This window comes from Ahaetulla prasina, chromosome 9, assembly GCF_028640845.1.
Source record: "Ahaetulla prasina isolate Xishuangbanna chromosome 9, ASM2864084v1, whole genome shotgun sequence".
NCBI classification, from domain to species: Eukaryota; Metazoa; Chordata; class Lepidosauria; order Squamata; family Colubridae; genus Ahaetulla; species Ahaetulla prasina.
The window spans coordinates 30,013,292-30,031,770 of record NC_080547.1 but is presented as its reverse complement, the minus strand read 5'-3'; the positions used below and the strand labels follow the sequence as shown (position 1 = coordinate 30,031,770).

General features: G+C 44.9%; 1 long non-coding RNA gene across 1 annotated transcript; it reads right to left on the bottom strand.

The window, feature by feature from the left end:
* Positions 1 to 13,328: 13,328 nt before the first annotated feature.
* Positions 13,329 to 16,665, bottom strand: LOC131203741 (uncharacterized). The gene is made up of 3 exons (XR_009156471.1): positions 16,559 to 16,665; positions 13,948 to 14,110; positions 13,329 to 13,435 (listed from the first exon to the last, which is right to left on the bottom strand). It is a non-coding gene; the product is annotated as an uncharacterized LOC131203741 (long non-coding RNA).
* Between the last annotated feature and the right edge of the window lie 1,814 nt (positions 16,666 to 18,479).

The following is an 18,479-nucleotide window of genomic DNA, read 5'->3' as shown; positions in this document are numbered from 1 at the left end:
AAGTTGAAGAAGAAACAGAACCAGGATTAGTCCTTCAATGGATATTTGAGAACAGAATAGAAGGCAGGATTTTAGAGAGAATTATCTACAACAGGAGCACATTTGCAACCTTCAGAGCAATGGGTGAACACTTTAACCTTTCAAACTGTAAGGTTGCAGGGACGTAGTAATCTAACTTTAATGTAAAACATTTTTTTAAAAAAATATTTACAGAAAGGATTATTTATTACTTCTCTTGCTTTAAATCAGAAGTAAGCATTAGTACAACGGCCTAGAAGTGAGACAAAAATAAGGGTTTAAGCAAAGCTCCAAAGATAGAGAAAAGAGGTCCTCATCTTAGCTTTGTAGGCCATAAAGACTGTTGTCTGAAAATCCATCCAATTATATATATAAATAAATATATATTATTTTATTTTATATATCAAATTCATAGACCCCCCATCTCACTCACAGAGTGACTCTGGATGATGAATTATCAGAAGGTTCTTTTTCATATACATAGCTGCACAACAGCTACATAAATAATGTAAACAAGTCCAGTCATAAATAATGTGGAATATTCCATTTTTTTCCTTCAAGTATAGCAGCAGGCATTTGGTTACATCTAAGAATGGCAAACACTTTTCACAGCATAAAATTAATTCTGGTGAAAAATACCCAACACTCCAGTTTGGTATTTAAACAGGGTATACAAAAGATCCAATTTAGCATTAGCTTAAAATAGTAAATCACGCTGCATGTGCATTTCTGCAGCTGATAACACAGTTAAAAGCTTTTTTATGTCAGGTGAATCAAAAAAGTCTAAAACAATAAGCAGTCAATGTCAAAACAGTGGGCTGGAGTCAGATATAAGCTTGATTCACTCATTAGAGTAAGCTATGATTTATTTATAGCCAAATTTTGTATACCAAACAATATTTGGCTGAATTCACAGATCACGCTATACCATAAGCCATGATTTGTAAACATTGTGAGTAGGTTTACACAATACTGTAAGCCAAAATATATTGCTGCTACATCATCATTATTTCTACTGCTATTTAAAAGAGCAGTAGTGGCGCAGTGGTTAGAATGCAATATTGCCCACAGCCCTCTGCCCCCAACCAGGAATTCAGTCTTGACTGGCTCAAGGTTGACTCAGCCTTCCATCCTTCTGAGGTCAATAAAATGAGGACCCAGATTGTTGGGGGCAATATTTCATTCTGTAAACCGCTTGGAGAGGACTGTCGAGCACTTTGAAGTAGTATATACTGTAAGTGCTATTGCTATTTTAATAATTTGAATATCCCGCTAAAGATGCAGAAGGCTACATAAATTTTTATTCATCCATACCATGGTTTATCCATACCATGACTTTCTTAAACCAAATAAAAAAGAATGCAAGATGCTTAAAAAAACCTCCTTACCCAAAATTATACAATGCAGGGGATGAACTCTCCTCTAACAGAGATAGAACTAATACCAGTTATTTCCACTTAAAAGAGAATATCATGGGAACATCTGAAAGTCTGCTTAAGTAGAACTATGCATCAAATACATATATAATTGGTAAATAATAAGGACTCCAAGTAGTTCCAGAGTTGTTTCACTTGTTAGATTCAAAGTAGTCTAAAGTTTTTCATTGATTTGGATTTATTTATTTATTTATTTATTTATTTATTTTATTTTATTTTATTTTATTTTATTTTATTTTATTTATTGAATTTAGACGCCCCTTCTCCGAAGACTCAGGGCGGTGTACAGCCAGGCTAAAAACATACACAATATACAATATTAAAAACTAAATTAAGACACTTATTACACAATTGGCCGAAAAATTAAAATAATTAAAATCTAAAAAACCCCAATTTAAAATATAAATAGAATTTAAAATTTAAAAGCTAAACAGTTTAAAAACGTTTAGCCTCATGAATAAACAAATATGTTTTCAATTCACGGCAAAAGGTCCGAAGGTCAGGTATTTGACATAATCCAGGGGGAAGTTCATTCCAAAGAGTAGGAGCCCACACAGAGAAGGATCTTCCCCTGGGGGCCACCAGCCGACATTGTTTGGCTGACGGCACCCTGAGAAGTCCCTCTCTGTGAGAGCGTACGGGACGGTGGGAGGCATGAGGTAACAGCAGGCAGCCCCGTAGGTACCCAGGTCCCAAGCCATGGAGTGCTTTAAAGGTGGTAACCAAAACCTTGAAATGCACCCGGAAGGCAACAGGTAGCCAGTGCAGTCTGCGCAGGAGAGGTGTTACATGGGAGTTACGTGGAACTCCCTCTATCACCCGCGCAGCTGTGTTCTGGACCAACTGAAGCCTCCGAGTGCATCTCAAGGGGAGCCCCATGTAGAGAGCATTGCAATAATCCAGGCGAGAAGTAACGAGAGCATGAGTAACCGTGCATAAGGCATCCCGATCAAGGAAGGGGCGCAACTGGCGAACCAGGCGAACCTGGTGAAAGGGTCTCCTGGAGACGGCCGTCAGATGATCTTCAAATGACAGCCGTGCATCCAGGAGAACACCCAAGTTGTGCACCCTTTCCCTTGGGGCCAATAACTCGTCCCCAACAGCCAGTTGCGGCTGCAGCTGACTGTATCGGGTTGTCGGCATCCACAGCCACTCCGTCTTGGAGGGATTGAGCTTGAGCCTGTTCCTCCCCATCCAGACCCGTACGGCCTCCAAACACCGGGACAGCACTTCGACAGCTTCGTTGGGGTGGCCCGGGGTGGAAAAGTACAGCTGAGTGTCATCAGCGTACTGCTGATATCTCACCCCGAAGCCACTGATGATCTCACCCAACGGCTTCATATAGATGTTGAACAGGAGAGGCGAGAGAATCGACCCCTGTGGCACCCCACAAGTAAGGTGCCTCGCGGTCAACCTCTGCCCCCCTGTCAACACCGTCTGTGACCGGTCAGAGAGGTAGGAGGAGAACCACCGATAAATGGTGCCTCCCACTCCCAACCCCCCCAACCGGTGCAGCAGGATACCATGGTCAATGGTATCGAAAGCCGCCGAGAGATCTAACAGGACCAGAGCAGAGGAATAACCCCTGTCTCTGGCCCTCCAGAGATCATCCACCAACGCGACCAAAGCTGTCTCCGTGCTATATCCGGGTCGGAAGCTGGACTGGAACGGGTCTAGATAGACGGCTTCCTCCAGGTACTCGGGTAGCTGCCATGCCACCACACTCTCTATAACCTTCGCAATAAAGTGAAGGTTGGAGACCGGACGGTAATTTCCTAAAACAGCTGGGTCCAGGGACGGCTTCTTGAGGAGGGGTCTCACCACTGCCTCCTTCAAGGCGGCAGGGAAAAACCCTTCCAACAAGGAAGCGTTAATAATCCCCTGGAGCCAGCCTCGTGTCACTTCCTGAGAGGCCAGCACCAGCCAGGAAGGGCACGGGTCCAGTAAACATGTCGTGGCATGCAGCCTCCCCAGCAACCTGTCTACGTCCTCGGGAGCCACAGGGTCAAACTCATCCCAAACAATCTCCACAAGACGCAACTCCGCCCTCTCATCCGGATCATTTTCGGTCCAAGCCATCCCGGAGCTGAACGATTTTATCGTATAGATAACCGCTAAACTCCTTGGCGCGTCCCTGTAATGGGTCATCCCGCACCTCCTGATGCAGGAGAGAGCGGGTCACCCGAAACAGGGCAGCCGGGCAGTTATCTGCTGCCGCAATGAGGGTGGAAGCGTAAGAACGCTTCGCCTCCCTCATTGCCACTAGGTAGGTCCTAGAATAGGACCTAACTAGTGTTCGGTCAGCTTCGGAACGGCTGGACCTCCAAACACTCTCTAGGCGTCTTCTCCGGCGTTTCATCTCCCTCAGCCCCTCGGAGAACCAGGGGGCCAGTCGAGATTTATGCCGGGTCAGAGGCCACAAGGGCACGACACGGTCCAAAGTTCCAGCCGTGGCCTGTTCCCAGGCCGCAACTAGTTCTTCAGTCGTGCCGTGGGCCAGGTCCTCAGGAAACAGCCCAAGCTCCATCAGAAACCTCTCCGGGTCCATCAGGCACCTGGGATGGAACCAGCGCGTTGGTTCCATCTCCCTGCAGTGGTGGGTAGCGGTCTGAAAATCTAGGTGAAGGAGAAAATGATCTGACCATGACACTGGTTCTGTTTCTAACTTATCTAGTTTCAGATCATTTAACCACAGTCCAGAGATATAAATTAAGTCCAGTGTGCCTCCCCCTATGTGTGTAGGGCCATCACTTACTTGAATCAGGTCCAAGGACGTCATGGAAGCCTGGAACTCCTGAGCCGTCGTTGATGACAAGCCCGTCGATGGCAGGTTAAAGTCCCCCATGACTATAAGTCTGGGGGTCTCAACCGCCACCCCGGCAAGTACCTCCAACAACTCGGGTAGGGCTGTAGTCACGCAGCAAGGAGCCAGGTACGCGATCAACAAGCCCAACTGATTCCGGTGGCCCCACTTCACAAAGAGGGATTCACAACCAGCAATCTGAGGTACAGTGGCCTCCCTCGGCTCTAGACTTTCCCTAATAACAACCGCTACCCCCCCACCCCTACCTTGGGCTCTCGGTTGATGAAATGCTCGGAAACCTGGAGGGCACATCTCCACAAGGGGAACCCCCCCCTCTGGACCCAACCAGGTCTCCGTAATGCCCATAAGGTCCGTGGCTTCCCCCTGAATAAGATCACATATCAGGGGGGCCTTATTCACCACGGACCGGGCATTACATAACATCAACCAGAAACCCAAGCTCTGAGGACCATGACCTCCCGGGGAACGGGTGAAGACTGAGGGGCCGGAGCACGTGATCGCTTTATAACAGCGAGCATGTGCTCCCAACACTCAATGCGGGCCCCCCGCTTCCGCCATATCTGCCTCTCCCACTTACCTTATAGATTGAACAACTCTCTACTCTTGGAACGGACCCCTCCACCTCTGCCTTCGGACCAGATGGCATAATGCCGCGAATGGGCACGGGAGCTAGACCCCTCCCCGATGGGTTATTCCCCCCACCCGTCGTATCCCCCCCCTTAAAAGACCCCTTCTTAAAAACCTATTTAAAAAACCCCAAAAATTCTTCTTGGCCGCATGCCACCTCTCTGGGTCCCAAGACCCTTCGTTAAGGTAGGCTCTCGATAACCCAGAGGGCCATTCCTGCGAGGCGGGGGAACCTCGCAGTCGTAATAGCTCGGTGGACGAATATCTCACGAAAGAATATCAATTAGGACAGCAAAAGTGTACATCCCAGGCCGGCAAAGATGTTAAACGTGTTCTAATAGTCCCTCAAGAACCCGCAATAAGATGGTAAAATCGGGTCTTGGGAACATAGACCACCGGATTGTCCCCTTCGCTCCTGTCGTCATCACAGATGGAGAAGGGAGGCTGAATGCCAACCCATAAACGAAAAACCTAGTGCTATGAAGGAAGAGTCTCTTGATCCCCTATCCCCTTTTTCTGTGTGATTTGATAAAAGATCATTTAGTTTCCAGATTTCTTTCAAAGGAGAAGAAAACATCAGAGAAATTCTCATAGGCCACATATAATGTTCTGGAACTTGTCCCAAAGGTGCTATTTCAAAAGGCAATTGGACTTCCTTGGGTTTTTTCCTTGAAAATGTTTCATTTCTTATCTAAGAAGCTTCTTCAGAAGCAAAATATTTTCAAAGAAAACAAAACAAGAAAGTCTAGTTGCCTTTAGGAAAAGCATTTTTGGAACAACCCTGAGAGTCTCCATGTTCTGGAACCTATTTACTTATAGGTGACTAAAAGAAATGCCATCTTTTGGGACTTACTTTATTTAAAAATGGCAATAACCCTATTGACCTATCCAATCCTATACAAAGGGAGAAATATAAAAAGCTTTATATGTGCTATGTAATAAAGCAGCTATCATAGTTATTCCTATAGAATAGGATCAAGAATTTCTAATCAATGTGAATGTATACAGTGAATGATACTTTTTTATCAATGTCTTCTATTTCATTGTACAATCTTCTCTTCATTGATGCTCCAGCTTCTTATTAGGAGAATTTTTCCCACTGATCTTTGTATTTATTTATTTTATTTCGTTATTTTTATTTATTTGAATTTATATCCCACCCTTCTCCGAAGACTCAGGGCAGCTTACATTGTGTTAAGCAATAGTCTTCATCCATTTGTATATTATATTAAAAGTCAACTTTTATTGCCCCCAACAATCTGGGTCCTCATTTTACCTACCTTATAAAGGATGGAAGGCTGAGTCAACCTTGGGCCTGGTGGAACTTGAACTTGCAGTAATTGCAAGCAGCTATGTTGTATATAGGTTTTTTAATAAGGGTTTTTTAAAGGGGGGGAGGGAAGTGACGGGTGGGGGGAAGAACCCGTTGGGGAGGGCAGGTCCAGTCCCGGAAACTGTTCCCGGCGTTTTTCCATCAGGTCTGAGGGAGGGGGGTGAGGGGTACGTTCCAGAGGTGGAAGTTGGTTCCATCTGTACGGTAAGTGGGAGGGGCAGATATGGCGGAAGCAAGGGGCCGTATCGTTTTCTGGGAGCACGTGCTCGCTGTTTAAAAGCGATCACGTGCTCCGGCCCCCCAGTCTTTCCCCGTTCCCCGGAAGGCCAGGATCCTCAGAGCCCGGGCCTCCGGTTGATGTTGTGTAATGCCCGGTCCGTGGTTAATAAAGCCCCCCTGATTTGTGACCTTATTCAGGGGGAATCCACGGACTTTATGGGCATTACGGAGACCTGGTTGGGCGCAGAAGGTGTGCCTAGTTGAACTGTGCCTCCAGGTTTCGAGCATTCCATCAACCGAGGGCCCAGGGTAGGGGTGGAGGGTGGCGGTTGTTATGAAAGAGGGCCTGGAGCCGAGAGACCACTGTTCCTCAGATAGCCGGCTGTGAATCCCTTCTTGTGAAGTGGGGCCATAAGAATCAGATGGGTCTGTTGATCGCGTACCTGGCTCCTTGCTACGTGACTACAGCCCTGCCTGAGCTGCTGGAGGTGCTTGCCGGGGTGGCTGTTGAGATCCCCAGACTGTTGGTCATGGGTGATTTCAACTAGCCATCTGCCGGCTTGTCGTCGACAGTGGTTCAGGAGTTCCAGGCTTCCATGATGGCCTTGGACCTGATTCAAATAACTGATGGCCCTACCCACACGGGGGGATCCGCGCTGGACCTGATTTATATCTCTGGACAGTGGTTTAATGATCTGGTAGTAAGAGATTTAGTGACGATACCGGTGTCATGGTCAGATCATTTTCTCCTCCACCTAGACTTTCAGACCACTACTCACCACCGCAGGGAGATGGAACCAATGCGTTGGTTCCGTCCCAGGTGCCTGATGGACCCTGAGAGGTTCCAGACGGAGCTTGGGCCGTTTCCTGAGGATCTTGCCCACGGCACGACCGAAGAACTAGTGGCGGCCTGGGAACAGGCCGCGGCTGGAGCTTTGGACCATGTCGTGCCTTTGCGGCCTCTGACCCGGCGCAGATCTCAATTAGCTCCTTGGTTCTCTGAGGAGCTGAGAGAGATGAAACGCCAGAGAAGACCCCTAGAGAGTGTTTGGAGGTCCAGCCATTCCGAAGCTGATCGGACACTAGTTAGGTCTTTTTCAAAGACCTACCTAGTGGCACTGAGGGTGGCAAAGCGTTCTTACGCTTCCTCCCTCATTGCGTCGGCAGATAACCGCCCGGCTGCCCTGTTCTGGGTAACCCGTTCCCTCCTTCACCAGGGGGAGCGGGATGACCCCTTACAGGGACGTGCCGAGGAGTTTAGCGGTTATCTATACGATAAAATCGCTCAGCTCCGGGATAGCTTGGACCAAGATTGCGATGATACGGATGAGATGACTGAGGCGCGTCTTGTTGATGTTGTTTGGGATGAGTTTGATTCTGTGGCTCTCGAGGACGTGGACAGGTTGCTGGGGAGGCTGCATGCCACTACATGTTTACTGGACCCGTGCCCCTCCTGGCTGGTGCTGGCCACTCAGGAGGTGACACGAGGCTGGCTCCGGGGGGTTATAAATGCTTCTTTGATGGAGGGGACATTTCCCGCCGCCTTGAAAGTGGCGGTGGTGAGACCCCTCCTCAAGAAGCCTTCCCTGGACCCAGCTATTTTGGGTAATTACCATCCAGTCTCCAACCTTCGCTTTGTGGCGAAGGTTGTAGAGAGTGTGGTGGCGTGGCAGTTTCCTTAGTACCTGGAGGAAGCTGTCTGTCTAGACCCGTTCCAGTCCAGCTTCCGGCCCGGGCATAGCACGGAGACAGCTTTGGTCGCGTTGGTGGATGACCTCTGGAGGGCCAGGGATAGGGGTTGCTCCTCTGCCTTGGTCCTGTTAGATCTCTCGTCGGCTTTTGATACCATTGACCATGGTATCCTGCTGCACCGGTTGGAGGCGTTGGGAGTGGGAGGCACCGTTTATCGGTGGTTCTCCTCCTACTTCTCCGACCGGTCACAGACGGTGTTGAGAGGGGGGCAGAGATCGGCCGCGAGGCACCTCACTTGTGGGGTGCCGCAGGGGTCGATTCTCTCGCCTCTCCTGTTCAACATCTATATGAAGCCGTTTGGCGAGGTCATCAGTGGCTTTGGGGTGAGTTATCACCTGTACGCTGATGATACTCAGCTGTACTTTTCCACCCCAGGCCACCCCAGCGAAGCTGTCGAAGTGCTGTCCCGTTGTCTGGAGGCCGTACGGGTCTGGATGGGGAGAAATAGACTCAGACTCAATCCATCCAAGACGGAGTGGCTGTGGATGCCGGCATCTCGGTACAGTCAGCTGCAACCGCAGCTGACTGTTGGGGGCGAGTCACTGGCCCCAACAGAAAGGGTGCGCAACTTGGGCATTCTCCTGGATGGACGGCTGTCGTTCGAAGACCATTTGGCGGTCGTCTCCAGGAGAGCTTTTTACCAGGTCCACCTGGTCCGCCAGTTGCGCCCCTTTCTTGACTGGGATGCCTTATGCACGGTCACTCATGCTCTCGTCACTTCTCGCCTGGATTATTGCAATGCTCTCTACATGGGGCTACCCCTGAAGTGCACTCGGAGACTTCAGCTAGTCCAGAATGCAGCTGCGCGGGTGATTGAAGGAGCACCACGTTGCTCCCGGGTAACACCACTCCTGCGCAGTCTGCACTGGCTACCTGTGGTCTTCCGGGTGCGCTTCAAGGTTTTGGTTACCACCTTCAAAGCGCTCCATGGCTTAGGGCCCGGGTACTTACGGGACCGCCTGCTGTTACCACATGCCTCCCACCGACCCGTGCGCTCTCACAGAGAGGGTCTTCTCAGGGTGCCGTCCGCCAAGCAGTGTCGGCTGGTGGCCCCAAGGGAAAGGGCCTTCTCTGTGGGAGCACCTACTTTCTGGAACGAACTTCCCCCCAGTTTACGCCAATTGCCTGACCTTCGGACCTTTCGCCGGGAACTGAAAACTTATTTATTTATCCAAGCGGGACTGGCCTGATTTTTTTAAATGCTAAATTTTTTAAATTCTTAAATTTTAAATTTTAATTGTATTTTATTGGATATTTTATATGGTCAATTGGACGGTTTTAATTTCGGCCTTTTTGGAATAAGTTTTTTAATTGTTATTTTAGTGTGTATATAAATTGATTTAATGCAGGCTGTACACCGCCCTGAGTCCTTCGGGAGAAGGGCGGTAAAAAAGTTTAATTAAATAAATAAATAAATAAATAAATGTTAATAATAGACAGACTTAGTCTGCTGAGCCACCAGAGGCCCTGTATACTGGGAAATGTGGGTAGATAAAGAGTTATGAGAAAAACATTATCAGTAGATACCTTCTCCTCCACCAATAATATTAGTTCATAAACATTACCATAAAAGCTTTCTCAAAACCATCAAGGAAGAAGGAACTTTCTGAAAAATTGCAAGTCATGTGTTATCAATTTCAAGTCATATTTCATCGCACCATTTAAAAAGTTGCTATGTGAAATTATGTGTGAAGTCTTCAGGTGGGTCAGTTCATCTGTCTCTTTTATCTGTCATGCAGTAAATCTAGACTCTTTGTCATCAAAACAAACAAAATATTACTTATTATTTTTATAGATTACTGTTGGCAGCAGGCTATAATCTCCATTTCTTTTAAGTGTGGAATACCTTACCTTTTCCTTACAGCTTTTAAGAACACCTTATTTTTCCAGTGTGTACCTCAAATTTTCAGCTGTTCTGGAAGGAATGCTGTTATAAGTATACTTTCAATTCTTTAAATTAACTTGGATGGGGCAAGTCTTCAAACTGAGGGGCCCTTCAACAGAGGTTCCTTTCCTCACTCTGGAATACATGGCTACTAAAAATGGTTACTGGTTGCAAAATCTCAAGAAATAAAATCATTCTTAGATGCAAATTGGACATCATGTTATACATGATGAGAGTGCTGTTAAGGATGAATACACCATATGTGTTATCCCCAGTTCAAATGGGAACCAAAAATGCTTGATTATGTGACCTCTTGGTCAGAATCTGTTATTTGATCTGCCAAGTACCAGTATAGCCATTTTCCACACATATAAAGTTGTGGAGCTGTTGGAAAATGTTTCCACATGGGCAAAATTGCTCAAGATGTTTCAGGAGCTTTATTGATCGCAGGTGGCAGTAACGTGATACCTTATTCAGAAAGAAAAGGGGAAAAAAGGCAAGGCAAGGCTTGATACCCCTGAGGCAAGGATGATTAAGAAGGTTCTCAAAACCAAGTTGACTTTTCAGTGAAAAGCAGAACACCAAAATATATCCCCTTAGCTATTCCATAATAAACATGAATGCAAGAGTCCTCATTTGTATCGAAATTTAATTTATCTATTTTGTACCTCCCCCATTACAAGCAGTATCTCACAAGATCCAATATGAATGGGTCACTTGCACCAGAGGTTTGGTCTTCTAACCTTTTGGATTCATACTGGAGCCCATCCTCCAGCAGGTAGTATCTCTTCTAGAATGATAAATGAGAAAGGTGTCCCTCTTCTTATTGTTCTTTGCATTATTCCCATCATATCAAAGGGTCCTTAGTTTTGCATTCCATATGTCACTTTGGTCTGCAGCATTGGTGGGGCACGTGCCTACGGCTCTCATGCATTCATGCAAGCAGTCCATCCGTTGCTTTTTCAGTTATCCTTGGAGCTAAGTGCAAGTGCATGATGGATTTCACATCAACTCTGACTACATCCATACCACTTCAGCCTCACTTCTCTCCATTTCTCCTGTTGACTCCAAATTTTGCCATAATTGTAAATAGTATATGACAATGTCCTTGGGAGACAGGAGGAAGACACAAGCCAAGGCAATGGTCTGATAAGAGGCAGCTGAGTCTGCTGCTGGGAGAAGAAACAGAACATAGAATAACAGAGTTGGAAGGGACCTTGAAGGTCACCTAGTCCAAACCCCTGCTCAAGCAGGAGACCTTATACCATTTCAGACAAATTGTTGTCCAGTTTCTTTTTGAAAGCTTTCAGTGATAGAACACACACAATTTCTGAATGCAAGCTATTCTATTGGTTAACTGCTCTAACCATTAGGAATTTTCTCCTTAGTCCTAAACTGCATCTATTCTTGATTAGTTTCCATCCATTGAAAGGAAAAGGAATCCTCCCTAGTTTTCCAGGGACTGAAAGAGAGGAGGGGAGAACTATTGTTAATACAGATACTGTTAATGATTCTGTTAATGTAATCATACAACAAAGCAGGATTCATTCATCTAGGTATGTTCTTTGGACTGTCTTGCAAAACTGATAATTTTGCATATCTTTGCCTTCTTTATGCCCTCTTCTGATAGTTCGACTCGGAAGAAAACTTTCTCCTTAGTTTTCTAATAGAAAGCTTTTAGGAAGCTATCTTCACACACTGGGAGGTAGCCTGCAACCTCAGGTTAACGTTATCTCTGTGTCCACTCAATGAATGGAAATTAACAGAGGTGCCCGCAGAATAGTGTTCTGAGCAATCTAGTCTCTCGGCATCATCAGATTCTCAGCTGGGAATCAGGCACAGGCCTGGGTGTCAATATATTGCTTTGATGAATTATAAGTGATTGATCTAGGTAAAGTGCCTTCTTCCTCTGCCCCACCTGCTGGCTACGGAGACATAGATAGATTAAGCAATTATGGATTAATTCAGCATCAGATGGCCTTGGACAATTAGTCAGGAGCTAAGGAGTGACCAGGTGCTTTTGATAAAAAGAAAGTCATTACAGCAAAGAAAAACCTGGTGATCCAAGCTTGTGAATCAAGCAGCGACAGTTCAACATTTTGACAGGGGAGGAAATGAAGATTAGCATAAAACAGCACCAATTACTAACAGCAGGGCTCTTTACCACAGGCTGAAGGCAGAGAGGGAAATGCAACGACACATTGGAGAAGGGGCTTCAAAGAGGGTGGCTGAGATGAAACTTAAAACCCGCTGAGAAATGCACAGATCAGAGCAACTGTGCCAATTTTCCACTGGAAAATCAGACAACTGTACCCATGCTCCTGCTTTAAGGTGATCTGCAAGGGAAAAGTGGATCAAAACTACCCCTCTTTTATAACCTGCTTATAGTTTTCTGATATAGTCAAAGTACCTACCAGACAACCTTTTTTAGAACTGGAAAAAGTACTTGTGTTTAAGAAATGGGTTTAGGTTAAGCTCCAAAAACCAAGAAAGACACACTGGGTTAGCTCTAAGCAGTTTCACCCATAGACAGAATTTTGCTAGACTAAAGCAACTACTTGCATCATTAAAGGTGCACTCTTAGGGAGGAGCTTCTTCCTTCTAAACTATCTAAACTTTGCCATCTGTTGTTCCTCTGGAATGCAGCCCCTCCCTCTTGGGAATCCAGACTACATTCCTCTACAGTTTAATACATTAACTGGTACCAGAGTTGGGAATCACAATGCTGCTACAAGTTATCATCCTACAGAAAGTTTTCTGAAACATTGCATATACTCCTGATCATATCTTCTGATCATCACTGCCTCTGCATATATGAAATGATAAAAATAAAAATGTGAAGCAGCATTGCATATCAAATTTGTCTTCTCTGGGGGGTTATGCAGATTGACAAGCATATGGGTTAGTGGTAAAGAACTGGAGGCAGTCACTGAGAATCATATCTTACTTAAAACAGATGCTGTTCATTTGCAGAGTTAGAATTGGAGGAAAAAGGTTCAAATTGCAAGAAAAAAGTTTTGCATGCAATATTTTAAATATTGCAGTTATGCAAATAGTCCTGATGGGGGCTATTTTCTCTCTCCTAGCAGTGTTTTTGTATTCCTGGAATGCACAATATATGGGATATTTTTTTTTTCAGAATAGGGAAAGAGTTTAATCTTTACAATTCTCATTTCCACCAATCTTCATATAATACCCACTCACTTTTGTAATGCAGCTCTTGAAATGCCACACAACGCTTTGTGTGGACCTTGAGGTAATGGAAGTTGTGCACCCCAAGTGCAAATCTGAATACTCTAAATCAAGGCCTCTTCACCCCAAAAGCAGAACACATGGACATCCTATAACAAATGCAGAAAAAAATAAGATACAGGTAGACTTCGACTTACTAACAGAAATGGGCCCAGAATTTCTGTGGCTAAGCAAGGTGATTGTTAAGTGAGTCACACCTGATTTTATGACCTTTTTTTGCAATGGTTATTAGATGAATCATTGCAGTTGTTAAATGAATCATGCAGTTTAAGCACATCCTGATTTCCCCATTGACTTTGTCAGAACCTGCTGGGAAGATTGCAAATGCCAATCACATATCCCAAGATGCTGCAAACATCATAAATACATGCTGGTTGCCAAGTTTCTGAATTTTGATCATGTGACTATGGGGATGTTGCGATGATTGTAAATGTGAAGACTGGTTATACGTATTTTTTTATCAATGCTGTTATGACTTTGAGGGGTTGCTAAACAAATGATCATACGTCAAGGAGTATCTGTAAAGACATGCTAAGCTTAACCTGTTAAGATAACAAGCTTTCCAACCTGAGATTTCTGGTTGAATATTCTTGGTAGGTACCTTATTCCAAACTACAGGTTTTTGACTGTCTTCTCATAAGTCCTCCCAGTCCTTTCATACTTCTGGTTAAAAAAAACTGCTTCCAATCAAAACCATGGAATTTTAGGGGCGACAGGAATCTTGATGCCCTTTTCTTTCCTTTTCTGAAGGTTTACAGAAACATCTTAACATGAGAAAATAAAACACATCATGTGCTGTTTCAATTAAGCAAAGCATATTTACAATAGCAAAAAAGATATCGCTAGATAGAGAATTTGTTGCATCAAATTAGCTCTCGATTGCATTAACGGGAGACAGAAGTGAGAGAGAGAGAACGAAAGAGAAATGGTTCCACACATAAACACAAAGAAAGCATTTTCTGGACATAGTTGTGTCAAACCCAACAAAAATAACAGGACTGGCTCCTATAGCACTGATCATGGTGAACACATAAGTTTATTCTACGGAAGATCAGAAACAAGTTCCACATGGCCAACATATCTTTCACTGTCAGTATTAATGCACTCATTCATTATAGCTATTGAGTTACAAATGTTTAATTGGTCCTCTCTTTAGCCTAATCTGGAGCCCTTAGGAGGGATCTGCGGGTGTGTAACCTTCACTGCTTTCCCCTCTCCCAGCACTTTACCCCATAGCAATAACAACTCAATTTGTCATTCCTTGGGTTTCTTTCTAAAGATCAACTAGGAAATCCCTCAATCACCAGCCAGCAAAAAGGGCAGTAAATCTGCTGAGGAGACACAAGTCTCATTCCCGTCAGTTGACTTGATTTCTCTTGCTAAATATCTCACGGGTGCTTGATTCACAGCTTCTTGGCTTGACGCTGCCATGAAAATAATAATATTTTATTTAAGGGAGTCCTGGGTCTGGTGAGAACAAGACAGAGTGTCAGCTTGCCATTGTCAGCATTGTCTTTGTGAGGGCTCCATTGCTCGCTGTGAGCAAGTTCCATTGACGTTCCCCCCTCCCCAAGTTTAATTCAGCAATATCATCAATGTCAGTGGGAATTCAGCGGCTGCCAGCTATTGGTCATCTGGACCTGACATAAACTCAATAAATACTCTATAACCCTTGACAGCCGCCAGCCGATTAGCCTCAAATGAGTGATTGCACAACCAGCACCTGCTGAACCAAATCAGGCTTTTGACAGATGGGCCTGTTCAAAGCTCTGACCACAAGTGAGATCAGTAGAAGAATTATTTTCTGCTTCGAGGAAAGAATTAGTAAGGGTGGCTACAGCAATTGGAAAACTTTCCACGTGCCCTTCCTCTGCCTTCTTCATCCTTCACCTCATGGCCAGAATATTCACTGAAAGAATTGTGTTTATGGGCATAATGTGGACTTTTCAAACCAAACAATGTACCTTTTCTATACTTTAATATCTTCTGATGAAGTCAAATGAAGCACAGAAGATAGCTTTTGAAAGAATTGTGCATTTAGTAAGAAAATGTAAGGAAATTGCAGGCATGACTGGGTTCCATTGGATGGTATAGAAGAAAATCTGCTACTAAAATCTGATCTCTTTTTATGTGATGTATCTTGTCATCTTCTGTAGGTTTCCAAAAGCTTTACTACAGTGATCAATAATCTTTGGCCTCAGACATTAATGAACTACAGTATTATTCATCCCTGATCATTGTCCTAAATATGAAGACATTCTAGGCATTGTAAACCAGTAACACTTCAAGCTTGGAAACAATAAATGAAAAAGGAATATGGAAAATAACAAAATTACCATATTTAATGATAATGAGCTTTTCCAACGCTACATCCACTTTTATTCTTTGCTTTTTACATTCCACTTTGCTTTCTTTACAACGCTGGATCTAGATATTAACCAGATGATTTTCTTAAATTAATTCCAAAATTGGAGCCCACAAGAATTTGGGATAGCTTTCCATTCCTTCACTGACTTGGAAAGTGTAGTGAATGTGACATGTAATCCCAGATGGGACTCAGAAGTTCCTTTTTTAACGTTATTCTGAAGAGATAAGGTTCTTGGCTAGATTCATGATGGATGCATCTTGTAAAATGTCTATGATGCTTTCACTTGATGAATTCAAACGAAGAGAAACTTAGTCTAAGGGTAAAGGTCAACACACACACACACACACACACACACACACACACACACACACACACAAAACCCCCAATATAATTTATATGTCATTCAGGAATTGCTGCCTTTGGTTTTAGACAAATGGCCTGCCTTCATCATAAACTCTATGCAGCTACTTCTTCTACCTCTGGACTGGGGTGAACAAAAGTTCACCAATCCTCATAATCAAGCCTGCTTTTCCTTAATATTAAAGATAAACATAAACAATCAAAATAAAACCTTTTGTCATCCCCCCCCCTCCCCACTTTGGCTTAAATTACATTTCTGGTTTGAAATGATGTCTAGAAGTAGGAGTTTGCCAATATATCTGAGAGTAACTTGATCTACCCCCAACTCCAATCAAAAGTAAGCTTGACCTCAGAAACTGGTGCCTTCTCCTATAAACGTTTGTTTCACATTGAGGTCACAGACTTGTATGTATACAGAGACAAAAGATATACCTTTAACTTAATAGTACTAAGGGATTGTTACTTCTAAGATAGATAAACTTACCTTTTAGCCAGTTTCTGGAGAAGGGCTATGTTGAATTTAAGGGTAGAATATTTGACATATTTGGGAAGTATTTGGATTGCTGTTTTGGCTGCAAAAATGGTATTTTTTTCCAAAGCAGACTCGTGATCCTTTCAATGGCTCTTTAAAGGCAGGCAAACCAACATATTTTTTCATAGGGCTGTTATTGGTATTTTGGTGGGTAGGGCGCCATCTGGGGATATCATGGTGAAGTGGAAATGAAGATGAGAGGTGGCTGGAGGAGCAGATCAGAAAAACTTGTTTTTGACAGTTATTGAAACACGAACTGTATTTAAAGAAATTAAAAATGTGGTTTTCTTGTAGTCTGACATGTGGCATGTTTAAGTTGTAGAGCAGATGCTCCCTCACTATGATTGATTTTAAACAACCAAAAGAGCATTGCTGGGTTGATCTTTTCAAAAATTGAAAATATCAAAAATAATAATAATAATAATAATAATAATAATAATATTTTAATTTGTATACCGCCCTTCTCCCGAAGGACTCAGGGCGGTGAACAGGCAGATAAAATATAAATACACACAATAATTTAAAACAACCCTTAAAAAACTGATTTAAATGCCCAAAACGTTAAAAACATGCTCCCCTATAAAATAACACAATTTTAAAAACCCATCTAATAAAAATAAAAATCAGGCTAGTCCAGCCATATGAAATAAATAAGTTTTAAGTTCATGGAAAGGTCCTAAGGTCAGGTAATTGTCAAGTCCGAGGGAAGTTCGTTCCACAGGGTCGGAGCTCCCACAGAGAAGGCCCTCCCCTGGGGCCGCCAGTCGACACTGTTTGGCTGACGGCACCCTGAGGAGTCCCTCTCTGTGGGAGCGCATCGGACGATGGGAGATAGAAGCCGGCAGTAGACGGTCCCGTAGATAGCCGGTCCTAAGCCATGGAGCGCTTTAAAGGTGGTAACCAATACCTTGAAGCGCACCCGAAAACAACAGGTAGCCAGTGCAGTCTGCGCAGGATAGGTGTTATGTGGGAGCTCGAGGCGCTCCCTCAATAACCAGCAGCCGCATTCTGAACTAGCTGAAGTCTCCGGTGCTCTTCAAGGGAGCCCCATGTAGAGAGCATTGCAGTAGTCCAGGCGAGAGGTAACAAGGGCATGAGTGACTGTGCATAAGGCATCCCGGTCCAGGAAGGGCGCAACTGGCGGATCAGGCGAACCTGATAAAATGCTCTCCTGGAGACGGTCGCCAAATGGTCTTCAAAGGACAACCGCCATCCAGGAGCACGCCCAAGTTGTGTACCTTCTCCATCGGGGCCAATGACTCACCCCCGACAGACAGCCGCATCTGCAGCTGACTGTACCGAGGTGCCGGCATCCACACCCACTCCGCCTTGCACGCATTAAATTTGTGCCTGTTCCTCCCCATCCAGACCAGACGGCTTCCAGACACCGGGACAACACTGACAGCTTCACTGGGGTGGCCCGGGGTGGAAAAGTACAGCTGGGTGTCATCAGCGTACAGTTGGTATCTCACCCCAAAGCCACTGATGATCTCACCCAGCGGCTTCATATAGATGTTGAACAGGAGGGGTGAGAGAATCGATCCCTGTGGCACCCCACACATGAGGCACCTTGGAGTCGATCTCTGCCCCCCTGTCAACACCGTCTGCGTCCGATCAGAGAGGTAGGAGGAGAACCACCGATAAACGGTGCCTCCCACTCCCAACCCTTCCAACCGGCGCAGCAGGATACCATGGTCGATGGTATCAAAAGCCACTGATAGGTCTAATAGGACCAGGGCAGAGGAGTAACCCCTATCCCTGGCCCTCCAGAGATCATCCACCAGCGACCAAAGCTGTCTCCGTACTGTATCCGGGCCGGAAGCCGGACTGGAGCAGGTCTAGATAGACAGCTTCATCCAGGTACTGGGGTAGC